At 38.7% G+C, this 13642-nt stretch overlaps 1 long non-coding RNA gene across 2 annotated transcripts in view; it reads left to right on the top strand.

Moving 5' to 3' along the window:
• Nucleotides 1-13642, top strand: part of LOC141733368 (uncharacterized) — a 54417-nt gene that overhangs the window by 26275 nt on the left and 14500 nt on the right. For both annotated transcript variants that reach the window (XR_012584279.1, XR_012584280.1), the window contains exon 2: nt 7113-7223. This is a non-coding gene — a long non-coding RNA (uncharacterized LOC141733368). The remainder of the gene's footprint in view (nt 1-7112; nt 7224-13642) is intronic.

Below are 13642 nucleotides of genomic sequence, written 5' to 3'. Positions count from 1 at the left end.
TATGTCCACTTGAATGGAAAGGAACTTCTTTCCTGCTGCCAAAGTGAAGTTGCTTCATGATCTACTCTGTCATGTCGTACTCAGTTAATGTTTTGTCCTTTCCAGCTACTGACTAAAGACATTAGAAGGCTTTTATATTGAGTGTGTAAGACTGGGAACCATTGCCATGGTGATATGCGGGGTCCTTGAACAAGCTGTAAATGTACGTTGGTTCAGCAGTCCAGCTGCGGTAGCGCTGCGTACTGATGTATCTGGTAAACTGCTTTTGGGATCTTGGGCAATTGATTTGGAAGGAATTCTGGTATCTGGTATTGTGTGGCAATGAGCACACCTGGGCGGACATAAAACTGGAAAATTACAAGATCAGACAAAAAACTAGTTAGGCATTGTTTTGATCTGGTGGTTTTTGTGCCTCTTCTTTCTTTAGTTGTGTTTGGTTTTTTGCCAAGATTCTGTTAGGTTGGACACAGCACTGCACTAAAGGATCTATATCACCATTTTGGAAAACTGGCAGAAGGGCTCAAGCTTTCTTACATCTGTCCATGCTGGTGCTGTTTGTGTTGCCTCTGATTTTACTTGTAATCAAAGGAAGTATTCATTTTTTTGGTAGTTAATCAGACGCTGACAGTTCACAGGTTAATCTTTCTCAGTTTAACCATTAAAATAATAGATAAGCAGCCCTGATGTGAGAGGACAGGAAATTAAAAAAAAAAAAAAAGAGTAATGGTTTTTCCCTCATCAGTCACCAGAAAGCAAATATCAACAGCCTCTTACAAATTTGAAAGTGGTTCAGGCATGATCTCTGTCTTTCTATCAAGACACGCACAGTATGCCAAGGGCAAAGACTGAATGTAACGCTTCATTGGAGATTGCTGTCGTGCAATGTTCCAAAGAGATTTGCAGATATAGCGCTAATAAAAGAAGTTCCACAAGCCTATGGTTTCATATGAGGTGGGGAGAAAAAGAAATGGCAATTGAGCACATTTTTCTGTCCATTAGTTGAGGCAATGTACTGCATAAATAACCTGTTTTGGCCTTTTCTTTGCCCTTTGTTATTAGTAATGGTCTGCTATGACAGATGGAGAGGAAAAGACAAGGACAGTCTTAAACAAATAGCGGGAGATGGAGCATTTTCATTGCAAGGTGGTCATTTGCTGTGGGATGTGCAGAGTGTGAATGGTGTTAAGTGTGATTGTTTTCCTAACTAACTGTAAGTGCCCCTGTGTTGCAAACTGTAGGGTAGTGTTGAGAAATCCAAGTGAAATGAGAGCTAGTCCGATTTGGTCTGGAAGGAATCCTTCTCTTTGCCAAAGCAGAGCTTGGTGCTGTTGCTGTTTTACTGAGCTGGTCAACTGACTGAAAAGTCTGTATGGCAGGAGGTAACAGAGCAGTAACAGCAATTGAACCGCTATTTTTTTCCCCTGTTCCTCACTTATTTCTGTGGTTGGAATCTTAATTGGGTTCCAGTGCTGAATCTTACTATGTCAGGGTATATGTCTCTTATAAGAAGTGTTGCTGCTTTATACGTTTCATTCCTCTCCCACCTCTAGGTATTTTTCAGCTTACTGCTTCCTTATAGGAGTAGTGTTTCAGGTTAAATAGAATTTTCTCCTTGCTTGCATAAAAGCAAACTTGTATGTTTCCTGTAAAGATGCAACAAGACAACAGAATAGACCTAGGAAAGGAAAGAGTACATGAGCTTAAAAAAATAATAATAAAAAAAAGTAATTTCGTGTTGTGTTTGAACCCAAGAGCACAGACTTTAGTTTAAAGCAGTGGAATTTCTACTGGTGGTTGTACCGTGGAAGTGGAGGTAGAACATCTTAGCAGAGTTCCTAATAAATGGGTAAATACAGTTCCTGTGGCTTTGCTGACCATAGGAGCCATGGCCAGGATCTTTCAAAGTCTTCCAGTTAAGGTGATTCAGTAGCTTGTTCAAGGTTTGTATAGCCAGTAGTTCATACAGTTCTGAGATTAGTTGTTGAAATGGAAAAAGGAGGGAAAGGCAAGAAACAAAAGCAGAATTTACACAAGCAGTTTACATAAAGAATTAAATTCAGTGCTAATGTCAATATAAACACAAAACAAAAAACCCAGCTGGAGTAGAATAAATGAGACCACCCATTATTTCTCTTAAATTCTTCAGAATCACATTAATCCAGTTGCCAGTAACAGGCAGGGTGTTTCCAGTCGTTGTTCATGTTAAATGGTTTTAACAGCTCTGGAAGTATTCATGAATTCAGGTTTCCTCACTACCCTAATCATGTTGTCAGCTTAAAATTCACATTTAATTAACCTCTTCACCCAAGGCATAAATCAATACTAAAACTCCAAATGCTAACCATACTGATAGTGATTTTCATTTGGACTAGCCTGCTGGAAATTAGGAATTAAGATGCCTGCAAGAAAGGAGCAAACTAGTTGTGTGGAGTGAAGCACGACTAACTCATCAACTGTAATAATGAGTGTCCTTGGATGGAGTGGGAAATCCATTCATTAAGGTTCCAGGGAAGAAAGTGAGAACCAGACTAAACAGAGCATGAGTCAGGACGAAATTCGCCCGAGTGGCTGGACTCCTATTAAAGTACACATTGCATGTGTGTTCTAGAAGTCCTGAGTCCCAGAAAGGTACTTGAAGTAGCAAATGCGGAGCAAAATAAGTTAGAATTATGTGAATTTGCACATGTGCAAATTTTTACTGTGAACATACTGTATAGTATTAGTGCCTCCTTTTTATTACTGTCACCTAGTAATGCTGTAATGCATTTTTAGTATAGCTGCTCCTGGGAGCCTGAATGTGCAGATCTGTATGCTCATACTGAAAGAGACATGGGAGACACTTGATGTTAATGAGTAACATGCACAATATTTTTCCTAGGTTTGGGGAGAAGTAGTACTCATTGACTGTTATGCAAATACCATGGCACCCAACATAAAAGTGGTTGTAGTATACTGTTGCAGACACCGAACAAACTATTTGTTTTTCATTTTGTTAGTGCATTTTTTCAGGGGCTTAATTCCTATTCAGAATTAAAGATAGGAAGAGCTACATAGTTCTGAAATTCCTTTTTTTTTTTATCTTAAAGAAACATTTGGTGTCAAATAAAGAGATTTCTTTCCATAATTATTTTGCTCAAGACAAATGAAAAAAATCCTAATGCTGTGAGCTTAAAATTCTCCTTGATCTATTGCTAAAGCCTGAGTACCCCCTGAAATAATAATGAATGATAATTGAATAAATAATTAATAATCGTCTGAGATTTAATGAGATGATGAGATAGTAGAATGAGGTTGTTTAGTGAGATGTGATAGGTTTCATGACTGCCTGCTGTAGTCAATGTTCTTTTTGCATGAAAAATTGAAATCTTGTATACTAGAAATGTATGAGCTTTTTTCTGTGGTGGTGAATCAACTGTATTTTGCAAATGAGCTGTAAGCTAAGCAGTCTCCAAGCACTTAGGCTATGTTTCAGGAGGATGTTTGGTTATATTCCTACCTGTAAATGTGTGAGGTGGGTATTATCTTTAGTTACAGTATGTACTTGGGAGTCTGGGCCAATCTGGGTCTTGAATAGCAGTGATGGACCATGCATAAGGAGCAACTGTGCCTCCACAAGAAGTTATGTTTGCTTTCTGGCTCTCGAGGTTTTTCCTGCTTTGGTACAGCAGAATATGGTTTCCAATTTAGTGACTAGTGAAATGGAGTCTTTGTAGAATTTGACATTTTCTTCGAGCAATTTCCCTCTGTCAGATATTTATAGTAAGGATGATGTGTTACTGTGTTTTGAGAGTGTACAATATCTTTATTCCAGCATGCTAACACAGAGTGCAAAGATGTAAGCAGAAGTTGCCGAATGTTAAATTCAGCTGTAGTGTTGGTTTTGAATCTCATTTATACCGGGAAGGCACAGGATATTCTTACAACAAAACTATGTTACTCTAAAGCTGTCTTGTTTTTAAATGGTAAAATCATATATATATTTCAGGGGTATTTCTGCAAAGACCTTGAGAACTCTGTGGTCAGCTTTGCATATTTTGTTTACAGAATTTATTTCAAGTGCACCTTTATGTTTTGCAGTAAATGCAAGTCCACATACTTGAACGTTTAAACTACTTGAATTATACACCTCATTTCACTGGAGTCTAGTGGTTGGTATATCTTCAACAGACCCATTAAATAAAGTCTTAGCTCAGCAAAGTATTTAACCATGTGGTTAAAGCTCAGCACACTGTTAAGCCTCTTGATACTTGAGGACCTTTGGGCGAAATCATGTCTTCCATTATATGCATGTTACTTCCTTGGTTAAAATGGAATTGCTCAGGTGTAACAAAAAGCAGAATGGGGCAAAAAGAGGGCCATATTGTGTAGTTTTGTCCAGTTGGCTTTTCCTTGAAATTGGGTGTGTTAGTACAAAAGCTTAGGCAGGATACAGGTTCAGACCTGTTATGTTATCTGTGTTTATTTCTAATGCTCAGATTGGACAGAATGTCATTAGGGTTGGTAATACAAAGCTGGGTCTATGTAACTGAGTAAATAAGGGGTGGAGAGGGAAACCTAGCCCACTTTTTAACGTGTAAACTAAGCACAGGAATCTGTGACAAATATGAAACCCCGCAAAGCTTTTCGTTCAGAGTGCAGCAACACTGTAGGCAAGTAAACTTCTTGTTCTGCCCTAGCTGGCCAATGGCAATAATTAGTCCTGTGTTCTTTATTACCTCTGTTCACATGAAGGTAGGTTCCTTACTGATTTCCCTTCTGGTTTTTTTAGACTGAAAAAAAGGCAGATAGTGTTCAACAGCTTTCTGGCTGGAAGCTCTGAGTATTTCTTAAGAATCTGGGGAGTGGGATTTTCTTCTTTAAGTCAAGTGGCTGGTGCTGCTATGCCTAGGCCAAAATCTACGTAATGTTCACTTCAAACCCTGCTAGATTGAATACAGCGTTGCTGTTAAATTCATCCTGCAAAAAGAAAATACAGGTGTGAGGAGCAGTGTCCTGCCTTTATCCTTCAGTGAGCATCCCCATTCTAGTACCCGTAAGGTTATTGGTAGGTAGTCTAAACTCTCTATACTGCTATTCCAGTGCATAATGACAAGGTGCTTCAGAGCTCAAGGAGCAGCAGTTAGAATGTAGTTTCCCTGGCCTGAGAAGTTGTCATGTTCTGTAATAGTCTATTTTGAAAGCATTTCTTGCTGAAACAAGCTTGCTGTTTGCTGCTAAGGTATTGACTCTTTATTGCTTATATAAGCAGTTACTTTGTTGTGCATGTTGAGCTGCTTGTTGTTTTTCTTTTGTTTTAACTTGAGAGTGAAAAGCCTCCTGTTGTTTCCAGAGTTACCCTAAAATTCTCTTGCTTCTTGATACGTGTAAGGGGAAGCATTTTGATTATTTTTAAGGATGTAAAATCCTGAAAGGATGGTAGGCTAAAAAAAAAAAGGCATTGATCATTTGACTAGTACATTTCTATATTTCATACATATAGTATTCCTCTCCCTCCAAATAAATAAATATATATATAAAAAAAGGTAAATAAGTTAAGATCCATTTAGGAAAAAACCCTCAGAATGGGATTTATTAGGAGGAGGCCTATATGTGGTTGTAATTGAAGCTCTGTTTCCCAGGGTTTAGGAATCTAAAATAAACAGGTTTGCACAAGTTTGGGGTCAGTAAGGTAGCAGTAAAGAAATCCCCATCATTCCTGTATTCTGCATACAAAATAAATTTTAGGATTTTATCAGAGCTTCCCTTATGTGCTTGCAGCTGCAGAGCTGCACAGTGCATTCACATATGATAGCCATCACTTCAGGCTCTATTTCACCTTGTCACATCCCATTTATAAACTGTTTTTTTTTAATAGGATGACAGTGAGTCACTGAAGAGGGAAGGCCTCAGAAAATAAATAGAGATTGAGGAAGTCAGAGATCATTAAAGCTGACACCACCTCACATGTTCATTAATTATGAATCTACTTGGAAGAGCTTTGTTAGACTGCTGGCAAGCACATGTGATATAATTTTTGAAAGTGCCTGACTCAACTCTTGGAAGACCTGAAATAGGGGAACCCAGAAGTAAAATTCAACCCAAGGGCGTTTAAATTCAGGTCTGCCCTCAGCCCAGGATTCAAGTTTGCTTAAGGCTGAAATTCTTATCAAGTGGGCTTTCTCTACAAACTCAACTCCAAGGTGCTTTCCTCTTGCAAAACAGAATATCTTCTGTATGGAAGAAGAGTTCTTTTTTTCTGTGGGCTATATTGTCACAGTTGTACTGTGACTTTCCTAATAAAATCCCAGCCAATCCCCAGTATGTTTTATGCAGACATCTGTACATAAATGAATGTTTTGGTTGCCACATGTAGCAAAAGCCTGGAGGAGGAGATTGTTGTATTTATTCTGTTTTGTGTCACATCTTTCCCAAGAGAATCTGCTTGTTGACAGGTGACTGCACATCACAGCAGGTATCTGTGAGAAATGGGGCCATGGTTACTCTCCACCTCCTCTCCTTATTTTTTTAACTCAGTGAACTCATCTTGGTTACTTTTTCCCCTCTCAAGTCCTATGCACCTTTCAGACCAGACTTCAACTTTACTAGTTTGTGAAAGCTCCAGCAAACCTCAGGCTTTTGTTGACAGTTTTTTTCCATGGCAGTGCATGTGCAGAGGAGCATTAGCAACTAGAGCAAAGTTTCCTACATACACAGATTAAAACCTCTTTCAACAAGAAATAAGCAAATAAAGCCAGGAAGAGGCTTGTGAAACCAGACTTGAACTGAACTCTTGTTTTTAACAATATATGAGCACTTCTGCTCCTGCAGACCATTCAAGCTGTAGTCAAAACTTCGATGTTCTGTGTTTTAGCCTCTTGGTTATGAATAAGTGAATGTTGCTGTTGGGGCAAGGGGCGCAGATAATTATTCTCGTGAAAACAAATGTGAAACACCTCCATGTTATGAGGAAACTGCTAATTTATTTGACTGCTGTTCAATGAACAAAGGGGTAAAGTAAGGATACTGGTGTGTATCCATACTTACTTACTCCCACATGTCGTCACATACATTGTGCTGCTTTTGCTTCTGAAGGAATTGCACTCATAGCCTTGCATTTCTCTGTCTTTTCATAGGTTTCTACAGGATCTTTAAAGAACTGTTTCAGCCTGCAATGAACCGTCTTCAGCTTCTGTTGCTCCTGGAAGGAGGATACCAGGCATTCCACAGACTGCGCACCAGAAAATGTAAGTGAACTAGACAAAAACACTTATGTGATCCGGGCTCCACGCATTCTGATCAGTGTCATGCCACCAGATGCACTGCATGGCAAACCATGATGCCTCATTGTAATGGTCCTTAGTGTAATGGTCATTATAAATAATAGCCTTGTAGCTACCTTCTTTAAAGAAAAGCAGAAGCTGAGAAGTAACCAGGTGAAAACTGCAGGTAATACGTGGGACAAGTATTTCCATAAAATGAGGTATAGTGTTCCTGTGCTGTGTGGCTTGCATGCATGCACCAGCAAAGTGAGGGGAAGCAGGCCAAATGTGCACCCAGCCAGAAGTCTTCTGTGCCTGCTTATAAACAAATGATTCTAGCATCTATACAAACAGCTGATGAAGAACAAATGAAGTGTGGAGACTTTCAGTGTGCTAGTAATCAAAAAAAGATCCAAATACAACAACTTGAGTTTTCAGCAGGGGGTTCGTAGAAACAGACACTTAAAGAAATCATTGCAACTTATTTTTATTTACAAGATAAATACCTAGCTTTGAAGAAATGTTTTAAGTTCACTCTTTTATTAATGGAGGGAGAGAAGCAACTTGGATTGTTGAGATGATCCCTACTTGGGTTTCTGCAAACTGCTGTGTAGAACTTCTTTGAAAATTAGATTATTGTAGCTGAGGAATCATTTGTGTGCAGAGTTGCATAAGTTTAGGTAAAGAGTACAGACAAATTACTAATGTGGCAATGGTTGTAGCAGTGACATTAACCAGCGGACTTTACAATCAAGCTGTCTGTAAGCACTTAGACAAATCTTTGGCTGGTCACTGCCTCAACTGATAATGAACAGTGGAGGGTGATAAGCTTTAGCAGTTTTAGATGGAGTATTTGAGGTGTTACCTGCTCATACAGTAAGTCACTTAATTAATCTGACAAAAGATTTCATTGACATTTTACCTTAAGCTTTTTTTTATTTAACTTAAGGGGAACCCAATTAAGTCATCAATTTAAACTGAACGTGTCTGCATCAGAGGTTTGCCTAGATTTAACTGAAACACTTGAGATAAAAGGCAGAAAGTTCTGTATAGAAAATACATTCCTTTTTTTTTTTTTATAACCTTGGCTATGATATGGCTATTCTTTTAATGTAACTTTTCATATCCTTCCTAAACTAATTGAAACACGAAGGCAGGACAGGGAGCCAGCACTGAGGAGGTAATATGTTTCCTTCTCCTGACTCCTTTGAGTTGATTTCTACTTTCCTTATTCACGCAAGTGCAGCAGCTAGAAGAATCCCTGAAGCATAAGCTAGGGAAGGGTAGTCTTTCAATGCTGCAGCTGCTGTCTGACCCTGGGTTGCTTAGTTAGTGACCTCAGCAATATGCACGGTCCCCACAGGGCTTGAGAAGGCAGTCTGTGGTTAGCTGCCATGTGGTCTGGTTTGTTGGCCCTAGTGTGCAGCTTCCAGGATACTGAAATACCTAGAAATCATTTACGCTGTGCATGTCATAATGGCTCTTAAGTTCCCACTCTCACATTCTTAGCGATCTCCCCTTCTTGTGTGTTGACTCTTTTGTCAGCTGCAGGGTTAAATATTTCTTGCCTTATAAGCAAAAAGCTTACTTTTATACTGCTTTTAGCAGATTATTCCCTTCCATGCTCACTGCTACTGTCTCCTTAGAGCTTGTGTTATTTCATGTTGAAAAAAGAAATTTATCTTCATGTAGTAACAGCTGACTGTGTGCCACTTGCATAGCATCTTTCAGCTGAGGACTTTGGGAAACATTTAAAACATTAAATTCACGTTATAAACACTAGGGAGTCATGAAGTTTTTAATCCTCCTGTACGAAAAGGTCAATTAAAGCCAACAGAGCAATTTGTCCACAGTCAGATAGTGACTGACTGATGGAACTACAGTCCAAAGCCCAAGGGTGTTGATTTTCCATTGTGCATGATATTTACTATAGTTGCTATGTCACAGAATCTCTCTAGAGCTGGTGGTAGAACTTAGGAGTCCTGACGTTGTCCTATCCCAAATAAACAGTAGAATTGATGAAGTCTGGTTTCTATGTTCTTAAGGCTGTAGAGGTGCACCCTGTACCAGCACAGTATCGATCCAAAGCCCAGGCTCCATTTAGCACATGGAATGTGTTGTGGATCTAAACTAGTATTTGCCTCTGGGTTTGGACCAGCATTTAAAAAATATTAGTCAGTTATTCATCTGGAACCCTTAGGATAGTTCTGAAGTAGGGAATGAGAACGAAAGCAAGCCATCCAGTGAGTGTGATTAGTAATTCTTGTAATCATGTAATGATTTCTACAAGGAGGTGGTGCAGCATCTTAACCAGGTTGCATGGTGTAGTAGATAAATCTGGATTTAGTTTCATGTAGTCTCAACAACGTATCTGCATATTTGTAAGTGTTACAAATCAAACTCAAATCAAAAATATTCCACTGTTTAAACATTCTTAACCTGTAATTGCATTCTGACTGCAATAACATTAGCAGAGCATCTTTCAATCTCCAATTAATGCAAACCTAATTCTCCCTTAATACCAGTACCGGGAGGATTTTGACTTAAGAACATAGAGATTTATCTTGGAGCTCTTGGATGATTTTCAAAGGCCTTTTGTACAATTTTTATACTCTATGTAGCTTATGGAATGGAATCATACTGATGTAGACATCTACATCAATTTAAGGACCTGGCTTTACTGCTTGCTGTTATTTACGCTGCAGTTCCTTGCAGAATGGCATTGTCACCTGTGGAGACAATTTTGATAATGCCAAATAACTAAAGACAGACTCTAAGAATTAACAGAGATTCTCTGACTTCTATCCTTAGATATTGCTGTTGTATCAAGTAAGTATATAGAATTATTGACAATTCTGTTTAGCTACAGTCTTGTCTCAGAATGGGGCAGTACGAACTTTTAATTTGCTTTTGATTGCAGGATGCAGTTGCTAGACTTTTTTTTTGTGATGGACTTTTTTTTCTGATGTATTTTAATATACTGTTACTGAGAATATTAAAATTTAAATGTGCATAGCAGCCAGTGTAGCATATTTCAGTCATGTCTGAAGTTTCATTAACATCACAGAAGTTTTTTTGGTTTTTTTTTATGGGTACCCGTGAAATAAAAACAGGTATAAAATTTGTGTCTGGTTTAAAGTTTTATAAGTGAAGTTACACCGAACATTAAGTACATCGTTTTCTAATACCATAAAGCATAATGACAGGAGGGGAAAAAAAGACTTGAACTGCCTGTGCAAAACTGGGAAGATCCTTATCAAGTTAGAGGCTTATATCCCTTTCAGAGGTAGGCCAGTTGAGAGAGATGAGAAAACACAGATCGCTTTTAATGCTCTGTGTCTTTGAGTCTAAGGTCATCCAGAATCATATCAAGTTTCATATTTCGAGCCTAAGTTTGTCAATTTCAGGCTGAGGCAACATCTTCCACTCTAACCCTAGCAGAGACAGTTCTGAAACTTGAATCGGCATAACACCATCCCCGTGCTGCTGTAACTGGGCTAATGAGTCAGCTAAAGCAGGATCAATTTGCCTAGATATAGTCTAGCAGAACATTTCTCATCATTAATGCTGTCACCACATCCTAGTTTTTTCTTGGCTAATCCTAGTTCAGACCAAATGCGAGTTTGTCACTCGTACCTACCTGTGCATGGGATTTCAATAAAGGACAGTGCGTGGAATAAAACAAATGTAGAAAAATACATGCCCATTCTTCAGGAAACTCGTGATTTTAGGGAGGTTTGAAAGGTAGGCAGCTAGTATGTTCTAGCTGGTGTATTTTTCAGCAATGTTTAAGGGAAATAGAGGAAGCTTAGTTCACTTTTAAGCCGATGCTAGTTTGTTACCAATTCTTTAGTATAAGAGGAATCTAGATCACTTTAACAAGAAAAATGATGGGTCTGTCATTCTGATTTTGTACTTGGCCTTAATGTTAAAGATTCTGTGGAAAAAAGTCAGAAGGCTTCTGCATGTAAAAACACAGACAGACAGGAATCTGGAGCAGTATGTTGTTTGAGGGTCCTTGGTTATCAAGCTGAAGTGTGGGCCTAAAGAAATTTCAAACCAGCCATCTCTTTCATGTGAACTGAGGGGGTCTTTAAAAGGAGGCCCCTGAACATCAAATATATTGAGAGGAGGTTTGCCACTGGCCAAAACTTTCTGTTAGTTAGCAAGCATGCGTTGTACCTCAGCATTTAAAACTCCAGAAAAGAGGCAGAAAAGATCAAGCTGAAATCTAAAGCTGGTAAAAGCAAATTTATCTCATTAAGCCCCTTAATTTGCTGCCTTCAGAAGATCTGTAAACGCCTTGAATAGGATTAAGGAAAGGGCATCAAGATGAACAGAGTACAGCCGTATCAGCAAGGGGTTTTGCAGATGGCATCTCTCCCTCTTGTGGAAAGCTTTTTGTACCTTAAAATTACATTCAGAGAGCTTAATATAAGGTAATAAGAAACGTGGACTCGTGTGGGTGAATACGCAGGAAGCCAGTATAGCAGGTCAAGCTAAATGCAGAAAAGGGGATCTTTTGAGGCTGGAAGGATTTTAGAAGTAATACGTTCTGCTTTAGAGAAGCATCCTTATTGTAATGTTGCTAACTGGTGACATTTGGTATTCCTCTTCTTTTTCTCTGTAACAGAGGCACCTTTCCATTCAACTTGCAGGGCAAAGCTTAAAAGTCTGAACTCTAAGCAGGTATAATAAGGGTGGATGCACGATTTCTTCAGTGTACACAATAGCAACATAACCACTGTGGGAAAGGGATGAGCATCAGTTGAGCAGGGTGAAAAACAGTTTCTTTCTGTACTGGAAAACTTTTAAACGGTAATAATTTCCTATTCTGTCAAATGTTGATAGCTTCTAAATAACAAAACTGTGGAGATGTTAAAGAACCTAATATGAGTCCCTGTCTCAATGTGTTTTTCTATAAAAACATGCTGAGTATTGGCTTATTTTCACATACAACCAGGACATGAGACTGAGCTCTCCTGGGCAGAGAATCGGTTTTCATTTATTTTGTAAAGCCCAGGCATACATTTGCTGAGATAATTAGCAGCTGTTTAAAAGTAGGGGACCCTCAAGGCCTGGCCGGTGCAATCGGATATGCAGGTAGAGATCTTTAGCAAAGGAAGTTAAGCTAAGCTATTTCAATATGTGTGAAATAAGTGGAATTTTCAAAGTACGCAGCTTGGTATGAAAGAAGGTTCAAATCAGGTAGCAAATTATAAAAAAGGAAATCCTCAAAATAAGTTTCTAGATTGTATCTTGCAGACCTTTAATGTTCTGTACCTAACTGTCAGAAAAAGATTTACAGTATCAAAGTAAGGCCTGCCACAAGTTTCTACTTGGTCCCCACAAAGGAACAGTTAATTTCCTTTTCCCCTCTTCTTTTAGTGTCAGTTAGTTGTGAGATTCTTAAACACAGCTTGCAACCAAATGTTATTTGTGCTGCTTTTCTTAGCTGTATCCAGTAACTGCTAATTAAGTCTTTTGTAGCATGACTCTGAACTAATTAGGGTTAATTGAGCCTGCTTGTGCATTAGCTACTCCAGTACTTGTCCTGATAATCAGGAGTTTTGAGTGCATTGGATATTTTTGTGATTAACTAGCCTAAATTCATGTTTTCTGCTGTTTTTCTGGCTCTCATGGCCTGTTGTGATTATTCTGATAGTAAACAGGAGTATCCTTTTCCTGCTGTCTTATTTCTGTGGAAAAAATAAATTACTGGTCACTGTAGCAGGCTTTTTGTCAGGCTGCTTGGTTGCAGCAAGGACTGCATGAAGTGGTGAGAGTTTCATAGGTGTTCAGATACATGTTGAAAGTTGCTGAGGTGCCAAGATGCTATAGCTCGCGACGAACTGAAAAATCATTTTTTGTGTATAGCATTGCATAGTGCCACAAGTTGGTGTTGATAAACTACTGCCATGGAAGGAGAAATGTCAGCACCTGAACTGGTGATGATTCACTTTCTGCAGAGGCTTAAATATTGTAGTAACGGAAAGCAGATACAACAGAAGGGCATTTCCCCTCTCTGATTACCTTTATGACAGTCTTTAACATAGTTACTGATCAGAAATCTGCTATATAAAAATCATCTATGCTTTATGTTTTATGGCAGATAACCATGAAGAGCTGTGTGAATGATAAATTATGATTGTGTTTTGTACCACCAACTGGTTAGCAAAAGTCATGCAGGTGACTGGGTTGAAACACCCCGTTAATTTGATTATTTTATGTTCCTTTCCCTCATCCAACTGTGTTTGATCCACTTCAGTCTGCCTTGTTTATTCTGATCATAAACTTTCTTGAGCTAGACTTCTCTCCAGTTACGCTTATCTGGTTTGCAGCTTTTACCTTTTTTAATACAGAAAAAAGGAAAATGCGTGCTTAGAAACTGTTACAAGTAATGA

Source organism: Larus michahellis, chromosome 20, assembly GCF_964199755.1.
Source record: "Larus michahellis chromosome 20, bLarMic1.1, whole genome shotgun sequence".
Taxonomy (NCBI): domain Eukaryota; kingdom Metazoa; phylum Chordata; class Aves; order Charadriiformes; family Laridae; genus Larus; species Larus michahellis.
Note: the sequence above shows the minus strand (reverse complement) of the source record. Positions and strands in the feature narration are given on the sequence as shown.